This window comes from Pan paniscus, chromosome 7 (genome assembly GCF_029289425.2).
Source record: "Pan paniscus chromosome 7, NHGRI_mPanPan1-v2.0_pri, whole genome shotgun sequence".
Lineage (NCBI taxonomy): Eukaryota > Metazoa > Chordata > Mammalia > Primates > Hominidae > Pan > Pan paniscus.
The window spans coordinates 155,301,071-155,314,207 of NC_073256.2; the positions used below are offsets into that span (position 1 = coordinate 155,301,071).

Consider the following 13,137-nt stretch of genomic DNA (forward strand, 5'->3'; position numbering starts at 1 on the left):
ACATTGCACACTTTGCCTGTGATTTGCACTTGTGACATTTCCGGTGGTGTTCACTCACCCTCCATCCAAACAGCAGCGTTGCCTCATTCACATTAAATAAATCAGAGGTAAAAGAAGAAAACAAGGGAATTGTTCGGCAGATGGCTCAGATTCTTCATCTGTATCATTGCTGATCCAGGAGACGAACATTTTTGCACCACAAGATAAGTATCATATTATATGCAAATGGGACTTCAGAGCACATAAACCACAGTAGGTTCTAAGACATCAAGTGAATTGTTTTTCTTTTCTATTCTTTCTGATATATGGAGTTGACAGTAAACATTTGACATGCTTTACAAATAATAATCTGTTTAATCAGTGCAAGCACCAAAATCCAGATAGCTCATTCAGACATAACTTTCAGGTAAAAAGTCAAGGCTGTTGTCTGAGTTGCCAGAGAAGAGGAAAAATACCTGACTAGGAGAGCTAGAACTAGAAATTGGGTTTTAGTATGTAATGCAATTATTAATTCATACAAGAAGTTTTAAGAAGTACCATGGCATCACTTGAACGGTTGATGCATCTGAGAAACGGAGCTAGCAAGCCTTTCCTACACACAAGGGTGCCAGGGAGGATGAAATGAATTGATTAATGGGAATATGCAAGAATTCTTGTTTTCCATAAAGTATCAAAGTGAATCCAGAGAAAATGGCCCAGTGCAGCTCATAAAAAAAACCCAAGGGTAGCATACTGCTCCATCTCAGAATGTCTCAACTTTGGTACTGTTGACATTTTAGACCAGAAGATTCTTTGTTGAGTGTGGGGGTGAGAGGCTGCCCTGTGCATTGCAGGGTGTTTAGCATCCTCCCTGGGCTCAACTCCCTAGATGCTGGTAACAACCTCCCCAACACAGGCATTGCCAAATGCTGCTGGGAGACCTCTCTTTCAAGACGACTGCTGCTAGATCCTACTGATTCCATGTTTCACCCTTGGCTTTTTGGGTATTGAATCTCAAATTTGAGAAACATGCACAGGTGATCATTCTCAAGGGGACTGACTCACAGTGACTGAGCTTATATGGGGCAGATGAATAAATCCAATGCCAATACAATAGTTTCAACTAAAAAATAATAAATGGTAGCTGCCTCCACTGGAGTGTCCTAGCAGGCTGATCAGTGCATCCTCTTCTGTCCAGTGATGTACACAAGAAACCAGGTTCTTAACATAAGATTGCTTGGTAAGAAGCCTGGGTTCAGAGCAAAGGGAGTGAGTTGCTTGATTCCAGGAGTTTTCTCCATGGATCCAGGGGACACTGGGCCATTTCTCAGACGCCTCAACCATGGAAGAGATGCCATGATACTCACTTTTCCTCTGGAGACTGCATAGGTTACCTGGTTAGAGTAACAAGCCCCTGTAAGGTGCTGGAGCCACAATGACACATTATTCTTCTTTGGTGTTTTGCAATTTTTGAGTCTGTGAGCTCCCTGCTTCCTTTCCCTTACACATGTGTTTATGTGGGGAAGGCGGGGGGTTGGGTAAAACCTCATTGATGAAGAAACTGCTTTCTTGATTACAATTATATTCATAATGTGGGTTTTCTTTTCTTCTTTTTCTTTATTTTATTTTTTTTTTTGAGGTGGAGTCTCGCTCTGTCACCCAGGCTGGAGTGCAGTGGCGCGATCTCAGCTCACTGCAAGCTCCTCCTCCCAGGTTCACGCCATTCTCCTGTCTCAGCCTCTGGAGTAGCTGGAACTACAGGTGCTCGCCACCACGCCAGGCTGATTTTTTGTATTTTTAGTAGAGATGAGGTTTCACTGTGTTGGCCAGGATGGTCTCGATCTCTGGACCTCATGATCCGCCTGCCTCGGCCTCCCAAAGTGCTGGGATTACAGGTGTGAGCCACCATGTCCAGCCCATAATGTGGGTTTTCTACAGTTCATTTATTTAAATTGTGAAAAACATTTGTTCCGTGTTGTGAGAATTTTTGCTATGCAAAAGCTGAACAATGAGCAGCTTTGTTTACCTATCCTGATGTATTTGTGTTTTTATTTCTGAAGATTCTGAAAAGGGAGCGGCTGGATCAAGGGAAGTGTGTGTTTTTAATTACAGGTGCCAATAACAATGATAAGAATGCTGATGGTCATGCGAATTGTGATGATGATAAATAAGAAACACACCACCATTGTTTACAATGAGTTCATAGAAAGCATCAGTTTGTTGTGCTCCAGTAAACAAAGCCTCTCACACTTGCATGAACAGGGATCAGGTGGGATTGCAGGAGCCCCTTGCACTTAGTAAAGCTCCCACTCTCTCTCTCCTCCACCAAAACACCCGAGTTCACCACCACTGTCTGCCCTGAGGTCATCAAGGTTAATTTCAAGTGTCCTTTACCGTACTTACTTTGGTCCCTCCAAGAGTCCTGGGACTCTCGGGTCATCCTTTATCTCCTGAATTCTAATCTCCATGTGGCTCCTTGGTCAGTGAGATAGGATCACCCTGACTGGAGCATTCCCCCTCACCTTATTTTCTTGCTTTATTTTTCTTCTTAGCAACTATCAACACCACATATTATATCTTGTGCTTATTTATCTGATGACCTTCCCCTATTGTAATATCAAGTATTTTCTCTAAGGTCCAAGAGGGCAAATAGTTTCTGTGTTGTTCATCGCTTCATCCTAGCACCTAGAACAGTGCCTAGCATACAAATGAAGTTTAATAAATAGAGTAGAACAAATGAGTGAATAAGCTAATAGATACATGAAGATGAGTAAGACAGAAGATAACTGCTTTTGAAATTTGGAGAACAGAGAGGTAAGAGGAATGTGCTTTGGGGAACATCACGGGAGGCTTCATGAAGAAGGTAGGAATGAGACAGAGTGGTGCCAGCCCCATCTCAGGACATTTAAACACTACTGACCTCTTTATCCAACTGCACACTCCCCACTCCATAGACCACACAGATAAGGTATTTAACCTCTCTATGCCTCAGATTTCCCATCTGTAAAACGGGGGTAATAATAGTGCCCACTGCATAGGGTCATTGTAAGACTATTAGTTAATATGTGTGCAGTACATACAGGAAATGCTATGTAAGGGTTACCACCATTGTTATCTCCAGTATAACAACTATCTTATTCTTCTGGATTTGCACCTAACATATGGTAGGTGTGACATAATATATTTTGAAGGTCTGTCTGGACTTCAGTAGTGAGAAGGTACACAGCAAAACACAAGCTGCACAGACAATAGTATGCATGACACATTGGAAACAATGAGAAAAAATTTAAACTGTTTAATCTTGAAGATTCATCCTCTTAACTCCTATAAAGAATTAAAGGTTCCATTTTTTGATCTTTCGGGAAAGAGAACTTAAGTATTTAAAAATAATAAACTTTAAAATCAGGAAACAAAAATATGACTTGCTTAATTGTACTTTTTTCTCTTAATTACAATCAAACGAAGGATTCAAATGTATGAATTTTATGTTGCCGTTCATTTCAAAAGGTTATATGGTTTCGGGAGACAGGGCACAGGAGAGGGCTTGGATAATATGAGGTCGCTACCTAGACCACAGTTCATTGGCAATGAGCTCATGGCCAATCCGTGAATGCATAGTCTCTGAGCCCACCTTTCTTCATGCATTAACTTTGGAAATAATTTTTGTACTGCAAATTCCTCCGGGTTCTTCAAAGAATGAGATGAGTTAATGGATGCAGCTCCACTGTGCAAAATAAAAAGATTATGCAAATTTGAGGAGTCATTATGAGAGGAAAATTGGAGTAAGGTCAAGGGAATTTTTCCTCCACTGTTTGTGGTCGAAAAAGTATGTGTCAGGGTTTTTAAATGATGCAGAAGTGATCCGTGGACATGAGAACTTTCCCCATTTCTGACATTTTCTATTTTCTTTTTTTCTTTTTCTGAACTTAAATAAGACACTGTGTTCTGCTGACAAGAAAAAAAAATACTAGACCCCTTCATTTCTCTGAATACACAGATAGATGGTTAGAACCTGAGAATGACTCAGACCCTGGCAAGATCATTTCATACTGTTCAGAATCCACTCTGCCCCCTGCAGGGCAAAGTTAAAAAAAATAGCTCTTTCTGTTTTTCCCTCAAGGTGAGAAATCATAAAATGAAGAAAGAGACAGAATAACACAACCAGAAAAACACAGGCAAGAGCTCAAGGATTCTCGGGCTGCCAATTTGGCTGGAGAAATGAAACATGGGAAAGATGCTGAGTGTCTGGGCTGGCCAGAGAAGATGAGGAAGTGAATGTATGGCCATTGCCTGAGTGGGTGGGAAGGAAAGCCAGAGCTGGGCCAGGGCCCCCTACTCTGCCTCACTGAAGCTGTGTTGCCATAGCCACATCCCTATAAATGAGCATAGGATTTTTGACCATGAGATTAATCAATGGTTTTGACTATGAGATTAATCAGGATAGGAGGAGCCTGGTAGGAAATAGGAACATATTTAGAGGGATGGTACAGTGAAAAGCATGATGGCCTTGAAGACAGGGGCCCTGGGTGTGCTATCTATGTTATGCATTCAGAAAACTTTTATTGAGTGTTTACAATGTGTCAGGCATGTGATAGTGCTGGGAATGTAAAGAATTGGCATGATTAGGTCCATGATGTGAAAAAAAAGTTAGTCTCTTAGAAAGAAATTCTGAAACAGACTACTGAAATACACCATGTGAGGTATGACAGTTTAGGTGGGTCAGAGGTAGTAGAGTAGAATGGAAGGGACATGATTTAGCCTGGGGGCTGTGGAGAATGTGGGGTATCAGAGAAGCCTTTCTGGAAGGTTGAATCTAGAAGAGCCAGTGCTGTTTATTAAGAGCAGACATGACATGGGGACCCCAACCTTCTCCCTAAATACATTCTTCACTACTCAGAGAATTATATCACTAGCTCAGAGAATTATATCACCATTCACCTAGCTTCTTGAGCTGTCACAAACCTGAATGTCAACCTGGATGCTTTTCTTCCCTTCATCTGACACATCAGGTCTTCTAGGAGAATCCACATATGGGCCACAATGTGGAGGTGGGAGTGGCCATGCTGCGCACAGAGGCTGACTCAGAGCCTAGAGGATGAAGCCGGATCAGGAATGTGGTAAAACGCTACTCAAAGGTGTGAATTTTCTCTTATGTGTACTCATTGATGGCTTTTTCCCTTCAGCCAGGTTGGCTAGATATAAATAATTTTCAAAAATACATAAGCTAAATTCAAGGCACTCAAGGGTCTCTCAAACACAAAAGCAAACAAACAACAAGACAACAACATCCATGAAGCAAGTGTGAAGGAAACTGAAGAAAACGAGAAGAGGACCCACATCCTTGTGCAAGGGATTTTAAATGTTTCAACGTAGACCTCTCAGCAGCCCTGGGAGACAGGTGGTACTGACATCTCCATGTCACGAATCCATGTGCCTGGGGATTATAGGTCCCTGACCGCCGAGTAAATAAACAACCAGGAAGGCAGACCTATCTGCCGCCCATTGTATCTTGTAGAATATAATGTAGCATTGGCACTATTACCTATGGGGGAGGGCAGTACATCCCATTCTTTGCCATTTATCAAAAGCATTTGGAAAAGTTGATTTTTGCCATATAAAAAACCCAGGGTCCTACGGTGATGCTTTTTTTTTTTTTTGTTAAGACACAGCAGGAGCAAAGCCATAGTGTTGAGAAACAGCATGTTTCACAGGGAGAATCACAGCACATGACTGCAGACAGGGAAGCAGAAGCAGTGGAAACTTACAAACATGAATCTACTTTTGCCCTCTGTTTAATGGCAAATGTATAATAAATTGTATGGGTTTAAACAATGAAGGATTAAGGATGCCCCTAGGGACAGCATGATAGTAAGACCACCCCCATGCAGTAGTTGCCTTGTTACAAGGGATGAATGTATCTCAACAGTTATCATTCCAACTGAATTTTGACCCTCCAACAGGTCCAGATGGAAAAGGACGCTTGGAGAAAGAGAAAATTTGTTTTTAATTTCTCTACTTCCTAGCTCTGGACTCAAACAAGCTTTCTAATTTTCTTAAATCTTCATTTCCCTGAATGTGAGAAGTTTGAGAAAGCCCCTTTCCTAGAATTGCTCTCAGGATCAGATGAAATGATGTTAATTATGGGAACAAATGTTGCAGATTAGAGAGGCAATGAAATAGGACACTGGCTTCTAATCTCACCCCTGTCAAAGCTTTCCTGAATAATCTGTGTGCAATCATCTGATCTTTGTGAATCTCAGTCTCTTTTATGTAAGAGGAGAACAGTAGTATAAATCTTATAAAGTAGTTGTGAAAAGATGAGATTTCATATATGAACAGCTTGGCATGGTGTTTTGTACCAGTAGAGGCTCTAAAATGGTAGTTGTTTTTGCAATCAGTTCAGAAGTACTTTGTACACTGAACAGAGCCTCACAAAGATTAACTCTTGTTATTGTTACTGTCAAGGCACAGAAAGATTAATTATGCCATAGCAATGTAATTTAGTTGGCCAATTAGAAAATATTAACTTCTCAACTCATAAGTCAAAAAATGTTGGGGCACCAACTGTGCAACTCACCTTTTCTGGTTGAATACGTAAGGTAATTAAAGGAAAAGACATTGGGTCAACCTAGAATGGCGCTTCCTTATCCCCCTTGACTCCAGAGAACACAATTATGTCATACAAATTACAATTAATAACTGAAAAATAGTTCTGTAGCTTAGGTGGCTCTTTCAAATCTATTTTCTTCCTTGATCCTCATGAGAACACTGTAAAGTGAAGAATGTGACAATGTCTGTCATCACAGAACTAAAGATCATTCATATCAAAGTCCAGAGAATTATGTTTAAAGTTCATAGAAGCAGACCTTAGATTATCTGACTTGAAGTCATATATACCCTTGATGAACACATCATCCTACCTCCCTAGGTATGCCAGCTACAAGAAGACACAGTAAATCCAAAGTGGAAATGGGAGCGGGATTTCCCGGCTGACCACAGTTCATCCATTAGAATGAGGTGTCTAGGAGAGGCTGCAGAGTGATCGACAGGCGTGTTGTTAAAGGAATCTCAGCATCAGGCTCTGAAGGAAAGAATTCTACATTCATTCATTCAGGACATCTTTGTTGAATGTATTCTATATGCCAGACACTGGGATAAAGACATGAGTAAGATAAAACTGCCTGCCTTCGTGGAGTACTATTCTTCTAGAGGAGACAGAGGCATTAGATAATAATCAGGCAACGTAGAAAATGGGATGGCTCAGGTCTGAAAGGGCATTCCAACAGTAGTGAAGACAGTGAGTTGACCCTGTCCGAGTCTAAAAGGATGATTAAGATTTGATCAGTTGAACATGACCCAAAGACATTCCAGAAGGAGGGCACAGCATGAGTTAAGCCATGGTGGTGAGAAACAGCCAACGCACAGGAGAATCACAGCGGACTCCCGATGTTGGAAAGCACAGGACGTGGCAGAAAGAGTCAAGCAAGAAGGTCGGGGACATAGGCAGAAATCTTGAATGCTGCATTACATTACATTTCAGATTTTTACTTGGAGTTTCCCTTGAATGTTGATATCCCTTGCCCTCAAAAATGTGCATTCTTACTGGAGAAACGAGGAGGGCAAGGAGAAAGGACATAAGATGCTCCTTCCAATCTACTATAGTTATTTAACTGCCTGGTGCACACACAGAAACAGAGAACTTAAAATTATTAGAGACAAGAATTTCAGCCTAGCTTTGTTATACAAGTTTCTGACTATCCCCACTGAGTCTACACTCTTAGAATGAAAAAATTAACACCTGTAACACAGTCCCTATTTCCTCTCTAGATCACACACTTTTGTTATACACGGTTAGCTATTAGGCATCTCTTTTACTGTAATCAGCTTAGAAATTATAAAATATATTGAGTGAAGTAAAGACAGTTGCTCTCCATTTTTAGTTTCAGTTTCCTTATATTAAATGATTATTGCAAAACTAGAAAGTGTGGCCAGGAAATAAGCAGATAAACAGATGCACGGGTGGAGGGGACAGTCAAACTGGTGGCAATTGCAAAGTTTTGATTAGAAGGATTTGGGAAAAGCGCAATTCCAGACATCTGTGATTGCACCATGAAGATTTGAGAAAGGAATGACCCTTATTTCCACATTGCTCTTCTTTTCTAGCTGCAAACTTTGCTTCACAGTCTATTCTAACTTGAGAAAAAGGTGTTTTGATTTTCCTCTTTCTTCCAGTCCTCCGTTTCTCAGAATCGACCCTCCACATTCATAACTATCGTGTTCATTTGTTACCTCAACATTTGAAAAATATCAGGGAATATCTATTTCTTGTTTTACACATGAGGTTGTTTATGGCAACCAGCCTTGCTATTTCTTGGAACTTGGTTAGGATTCACTCTATTGAAACTTAACCAGCAGAAGTACTGTGAAGTACTGTGCATACAAAGAAGTCAGGGTTCAGGGCCTTTTGGAAACATGGACTCGTTATGACACCATTTCATTTCACCATAATGATGATGTTCAACCAGACTCAGGGTTCTTTGGGGTGGGGAGCCTTTTGTCTTTGTCTTATTAATCCCTTTATTTTTTTCCGTCTAGCTCAGATTTGGAATGCTATGCACTTAACAAATATCAGTCGAGTGAAATATTTACATATTATTTACCAGATATTCAGAGTAATCCATCTGATGGAGGAGAAGCCTAAATAAGCAGAGATTACATGATTATCTAAGTAGTAGGTCTGAAGCATTAGAACTGGGAGTGAGCAAGGGAATCTGAGCCTGGGTGAGTCATGTTTGGTTTACTGCGGACAAGTGGGGAGTTTGCCTAAAGTTTCAGGATAAAGGAAGATCCGGAAATGAAGGCTAAAGTTGTGCAGTCAGTGGAATGGAAAGGAGAATAGAGAGCAAGTGTGAAAGAGGAAGGAGAGGTTTCCACTGTCTTGCAGGGCACAAAGCTAACTAAACACCTGCTATGACGCCAGCTCTGATGGAGCTTACAGTGTAGGGAGAGCCTGGGCAAATGTAGAGGATAGGACTAGAGTACCCAGGTGTTGTTTCTTGGGATTTCTCATTTCTTGGATGGATTTATCAGACTAAAATAAGTAGAAATTATGTGAAAAACAACTCACATTTTCTGCTCACTAGGTTAGATTTCTTCCTTTTCCCAAAATGAGGCCTACAATATTTAAAGAAAACTAGCTGGTCGGAAAAAAGAAAATGATCTGGTTGTAAATTTGATTCTCATTTATTACAAATCAAAATCACCATGACCATTTTATAGCCGAATCATTTCTCCATGTGGAGAAACATTCTAAGACAACCTGAGGAATCATGATTTGCATTTTGAATGTATGTCACGTGGCCTGACCCCCTCTGATGCTGATTAGCCCTTGCTCTTATCCCAGCATTTGTGTTTTACTCATATCTATATCTAGAGTCACAACCAGCCTCCTTAGGGCAAGAGAGTTCGGACATAAAAAGTACCACATGTAGAATCCAATGAACATTGAATAAATTATTGTTAAACATCATGAATGCGTTTGCAGGTAAAGGGTTTCAATAACATCAGCAACATAGAGATTTTTTTTCCCCATGGAGAATCTAAAAAATTAAGAATATTTTAAAAAACAGAGCTTGTCAAAAACATTTTGCATCTGAAAAGCATTACTTAAAATAGTATTAATGTACTGGGAACTCTATCACCTAATGTTGTGTGACTGATGCTGTGAGAATAAAACCATGTATTGTGGATTTAAGAAGTAGACTCATTTCCCCAGGAGCCATTGAAAGTGAGCATATTTAGGGATTAGCTGTTTACCTCAGTATCTTGTCATCACCCATGGTTCTTCTCAAGGTGACAACTTTCTCTTTGATGGTGGAAGCATGCTCTTCAGGCAGAAACTCATGCCTTACAAACCTTCGGAAAGGCAGAAGCCATGGCCCGAGCAAAGGGAAGAGGGTTTGCCTCTCGCCTATTGAGTTCCCACTACTTATTCTCACATCCTCTTTGTTTCCATGGGCCCATGATAAAAGTGCATGTGTATAATTTCTGCAGGAGAAAATAAATATTCTAATCACCTATTGAAGATGCATTATTTTGTGTAACCAGGGTGCTTAGGAGCCATTGAAAGTTCTGAAAGGACGGGAGAATGAGAATCTGTTCTTAAGAGACAACCACTCTGAGTAACTCGGCTGAATGCATCCTATCCATTTATCAATAACTCTAGTTCCCTTCCTTGGAATGGAGAAGTGTCAGCAGTGTTGATTAACCAGGATCACAGACCCATTTTAATAACATGACAAAAAGTGCAGACCTTTTACTCACCAGAAAAATGTACCCACAACCAAATTTTGAACATAATGTATTAAGGTTTATGCATCCTGTGAAGTCCATCTATGACCAAAGACTGGTGTTAAAATCTGTAAAGTATAATATACAATAAAGGAAGAGTAAGAAAAAAATAGTTTTGGAAAATTAGATCGTGTGTGAGTCACAAGATATGTATAAGTGACAAAATGTGTGGGTAAGTGAAGAGATGCTTGAGAAACTGTTTGGAATTTGAATCCGAACTCCGCTGCCTATTCAATGTATTGGCTTAACTAAGACATCTTAACACTCTGAGCCACATTTGGTGCAAAAAGAATGATAATGTCATTTGCAGCATAAAGGGAATGCCTATAGAAAGCCCAGCACAAGGTCTGCCAGATAGGACTTAGTGCATTTGTTTAATGGAAATTAAATCAGCAATTATTTTCTGAATATATTTTATTTGCCTAGCTATATGATAGTCATAAAAAGAGGCTTGCACCAAATACCAGATGTGGTAAGCATTGAATGTGTCATTGAACTGATCTCAGCCAAACATATACATCATTGTTCTTGCTTTAAAAATGCTTGAGAAGATAGAATAAAAGCATGGCAGTGCTTGAAGAGACAATAGTACTTTCCTCCATTTATACTGGAGTTTCAGAGCTGGAGCTGGGATGACAACAGGGGTATCCAGGCCCTCTGTATTCTTTCCATTCCAGTATTTTATGAAGAAGCTAAAAATTCAATGTGTTTCCATTGGATGAGATAAAAATAAAAGCCTCAGGGAACACAACTGTGATCCTGGACCAGGAGAGATTCTGCAACATACTGCTGTAAGAGAAGCCTGGAGACAAGAGCTGCCATCTCCAACCAAGCCATAACCCTCTCCTCAGAGGTAAAGAGAAAATAGCAATGGGGCTTATGAGTAGTCCGCTGTGGAGTCCAGATGCTTGCTTATTTTTAAATCGATGTTCCCAGCTTTGTCATGAAACATTACCTGTGTTACGCTTTGCAACTTTTCAAAAAAGTTGTATGTTATTATTGGTTAAAGAAACAATGATAACTCTTTTACCTACTCACAAGGCCATAGTGGGGAGTAAATGAGACTCCCAGATAAAATATGTTTTATGGAGTGACTGGCATATAATAGGGTCTCAAAAATACATTAGTGTCATCCCTCTCCCAGGTGCTCCTGTCTCCAGCTCCTGGTGTGGCATCCTCCAATCCACATCCCTGGATGGAACACATGCTAGATACTCTCAGTCCCTCATAACTGGAAAACAACCATTGTCAATCAAGTGGGTGCTCCCTGTCCTGCAGGAATCTTCATCAACATGCAAACCCACTATCTCCAGAAACACTTTAGCAGTATGAATTATTGCAAAGTGCCACAGCTGGTTACCTGATAACATTGGGTCTGGGAACAGGGCAGATTATTTATGGGAAAGAAACAGATGTGAAAAGAGAGGGAGTTCACATCTTTCTCAGGAACTAGAGGCGTAGAAGTCTCCTTATGTACTCTAAGGAAATGAATAGAGTCTACCCAGCTTTGAGCTAAAGATGTTCCTTTTGTGAGAATAAATGTGAAATTAGACTATGTTGTCTACAATTTAAGATACATAAACATTAATCCACAAGATGCATAACAAACTTCAGGTCTTTGACAGTCTTTATAGTAATTTTTAATATGCACTAACAAGTCTCATTGCTTTAAATGATATAATTTTGTCATTTGTTAAATTAAAAATCCGGAGTAACCCTGATTAATGAGATACAATTTCTGCAGTTCTGATAACATTTTTAAAATGTAGTATTCATGGTATATAATTTTCAAGCTGCTTTCATTGAATTCTTTGAATTGTTTGGCCAAATCACTAGAGGGGAAAAAAATGGGTATATTATCAACCCTAGCATCAAAGAGAGAATGTGCTAGGGTAGAAAAATCATGGGAATAGGAGGTAGAGCAGCTATATTTTCTTCAAGTTCAGATTTTGCCTTTATGAATTCCTTGAAGAACCCTGTCTTATTGTTCTTTGTACATCTAGCATTTGGTTAATATTTTATGATTATGTGAGTTACTGAAAGAATAAATCAATGACTTACTTTTCTATTTCTGAGTGTCATTATTCTGTTAAAAGGTGACATGCTTTACCTACCTCACAGAGTGGATTCAAGAGATAAACGATAGTTTGTGCAGGGAAAGGGGAGAGTCGTAAGAAAGACAAAGGAAAGTCAGCATTTATTGAGAGTCTATCTTGTGTCTGACCCTGAGCTGGGCATTGAAATATGCTACATAATGCAATATTCACAATAAAATTATTAAGATGCTAGTTCCATTGTCATTTTATAGAAAAGGGAAATTAACATATTTGCTTCCAGAGAAGGTAAATTATTTGCCCAAAGTCACAGAATGAATAAAACCACGATTTGCATCTAAGTCTCTTTCCACCACCCAAATTTAAAAGAGGTCAGATTCGTGTTGTTGAGATATGTTAATAATGAATTAATTTATTTACATAAGGGAAAGAAAGGCTGTGTAGACACTTGGAAGCTCTGCCCTGCTCTCTTATTCTGTGAGCAGCATTCCCCTTTGCAGCCAAGAAAAGCTGCTGCTTATTTCAATCAGGTAGTCTAGTTAGGGCTGCCTGTGATGGTCTTTCAGGAATCTCTCCACCCATGGCTCAAGCGATGGTCCAGGAAGCCAGCAGAGAAATAAGGAGATGGGGGTGCAGAAGAGGATGCACATATAATCAAAGCAGGCCACCCCGAATCTTTCCCAGAACTGTTTTTGAATGGAGCTGAGGCAGTACATTCAGTCTTTCCCTGGAGGTAGAATTGTGAGCTGGGATT

The 13,137-nt window shown here is 40.0% G+C and overlaps 1 long non-coding RNA gene across 1 annotated transcript in view; it reads left to right on the forward strand.

The window, feature by feature from the left end:
* LOC130541781 (uncharacterized) overlaps nt 1–12,390 on the forward strand; it is a 91,569-nt gene extending 79,179 nt beyond the window's left edge. Inside the window, exons 3-4 of the long non-coding RNA XR_008955901.2 lie at nt 4,989–5,114; nt 10,087–12,390. This is a non-coding gene — a long non-coding RNA (uncharacterized LOC130541781). The remainder of the gene's footprint in view (nt 1–4,988; nt 5,115–10,086) is intronic.
* The last annotated feature ends 747 nt before the right edge of the window (nt 12,391–13,137 follow it).